The sequence below is a fragment of the Scyliorhinus torazame genome, chromosome 24 (genome assembly GCF_047496885.1).
Source record: "Scyliorhinus torazame isolate Kashiwa2021f chromosome 24, sScyTor2.1, whole genome shotgun sequence".
Classification (NCBI taxonomy): Eukaryota; Metazoa; Chordata; class Chondrichthyes; order Carcharhiniformes; family Scyliorhinidae; genus Scyliorhinus; species Scyliorhinus torazame.
Genome location: NC_092730.1, coordinates 33863316 through 33865587, shown reverse-complemented (window position 1 = coordinate 33865587; position 2272 = coordinate 33863316). Strand labels below are relative to the sequence as shown.

The window sequence follows — 2272 nt, the reverse complement described above, 5'->3', positions numbered from 1 at the left end:
ATAGAGAACCACAGAGAAAATGCTTTAAAGTCTCAGCAGGCCTGGCAGCATCTGTATGGAGGGAAAAGAGCTAACTTTTCGAGTGCAGGTGACCCTTAGTCAAAGCTGGACCGGAAACGTTATCCAGCAGTACCCCACAGAGGGGCAATATAGATATATAACGATATCCAGTAATATCTCGCAGGGATCCAATAAGGAAATACATCTTTATCGAGCAATAAATCGCGATAGAAACCGAGTTCCCATCTTCCCCTCTAGGATGGATGTGAACAGTCGAACGTGCGAGACTATTTACAAGAGAAGACGAATTTTACCCGGAGTCCTGGGATCACTATAAATTCCTCAACCAGAGTAACTGAAGCAGATTATCGAGTCATTCGCTGGGCTTTTGCATGTTGGGTCTTGCTGTGCGTATTTAAGCAGGAATCTCATGTCCTGAGACCAAAACTTTCCCATTCAATTGGAGGAATTGGATCTTCGTGAGGTTGAAAATCTCGCTGGAGAAATTTAACCTCGTGGAGGAAAAGTCAATATCAGGAGTGGGATTTGAACCCACGTCTCTAGAAAAGACTGCAACCTGAACGCAGCGCCTTGGACCACTGGGCCATCCTGATGCGCTGGCATCAAAACTACGATCCGTGCACAAATCGACTTAAATTCTATCTTTATCGTCATTTATTTTCAAACAAGATATGCTTTTCCTACCTTTGAATCCCAGCCGGTCACCTCTATGTGAGTGTTCTCCTTATGCAAGCCGCTGGATGTTAAGGAGCTTCTCATTGCTTTATTGGCCAGTTTGCTTCAATCAACAAGTACCGAATTCCCGCTCTACCTGTTCCTCACACGAAGATGTTGAGAGACTAAGATCTGAACGATGTGAAGCATCCAATTGGACAGTTGCATTCTGGCGACGGCAATCTCTTTCCACAGCTGCTTCCGGTGCTGCTTTCACAGAAAAGTAACCGAAGAACCCCACCAGTGTCCAAACAGGTGAACGTTCATCCAGTAGACGCGCCAGAAGAGTGTTCTGGGAGAAGGCAAATTAGTCATCTCGACTATACTGTGGGTAGCTGAAGAACAGGTGTCAAAGAGCGGATCTAACTGAAATCACCATTTTGATACTAATAAAGAAAAAGGCAGATGTGCTGCTGACAATACGCCACATGTTTCCGTTTGGTGTTAGTGAGAATATAAATAGCAGAGGATGGTTTCGATCCATCGACCTCTGGGTTATGGGCCCAGCACGCTTCCGCTGCGCCACTCTGCTCGTGGTTGACGATCTTCGGCGTCGGTCTTGAGGCAAAGTTTGAAGAAATCAGTAACAACGTGAACAACGTTCCCAAAGAGGTGAAACTTTCTTCCCGAACTTCATTCTATGAAGGTGATTCCAGTCACTCCCACTTTCCCATCAGAACAACGTCACAGAAGAAATCACATCACCTACACAGAACAACCACTGAGCACGAAGGTAAATTAACTGAAATATGCTGACCAGAATCAGTGTGCTAAAAAGTGTGTTCTTGTTGAAAGAATACATGAGGAAGTGAATAGTTGTGTGGCTACCGCAGGGCAGTAATGTTGTGTCTCCTGGTTTAAGGAGCAGAGTGCCGCAGCGGAAGCGTGCGGATTAGCCTGTGGTCGAGGATTCGAGGCTGTTCTCTGCTATTTACATTCTCCGTCACACCAAAAGTAAACGTAACGTACGTTCCTGTTTGCTTTGAAGCAAATACCTATCAGAATGTTTCTTGCAGTCTCATCCCGACATTAGTCCCAGGAATGAAGAAAACAGCATGACACATTACAACATTGTAAAGCTCACACAGAGGGAACCACGGAGAAAATGTTTTAAAGTCTCAGCAGGTCTGACAGCATCTGCAGGGAGAGAAAAGAGCTAACGTTTCTAGTCCACGTGACAATTTGTCAAAGCTGCACGGGAAACGTTATCCAGTAGTACTCCACAGAGGGGCAATATTGATATATAACGATATCCAGTAATACCGCACCGTGGGGCAATAAGGAAATAAGGTTTATCGAGCAATAAATCACAATAGAAACCGAGTTCCCAACTTCCCCTCTCGGACGCATGTGAACAATCCAACCAGCCACACTTTATAAGTTGAGAAGACGAATTTTACCCGGGGTCCTGGGATCAATATGAATTCCTCAACCAGAGTCACTGAAGCAGATTCTCGAGTCATTAACTGGGCTTTTGCCTGTGGGGTCTTGCTGTGCGTATTGAAGCCGGAATCCCATGACCTCAGGCCAACGCTTG

At 45.5% G+C, this 2272-nt stretch overlaps 2 non-coding genes across 2 annotated transcripts; both read right to left on the bottom strand.

Moving 5' to 3' along the window:
• Window positions 1–531: 531 nt before the first annotated feature.
• Window positions 532–614, bottom strand: trnal-cag (transfer RNA leucine (anticodon CAG)). The gene has a single exon. It is a non-coding gene; the product is annotated as a tRNA-Leu (tRNA).
• A 581-nt stretch (window positions 615–1195) lies between these two features.
• On the bottom strand, window positions 1196–1267 carry trnam-cau (transfer RNA methionine (anticodon CAU)). The gene has a single exon. It is a non-coding gene; the product is annotated as a tRNA-Met (tRNA).
• Between the last annotated feature and the right edge of the window lie 1005 nt (window positions 1268–2272).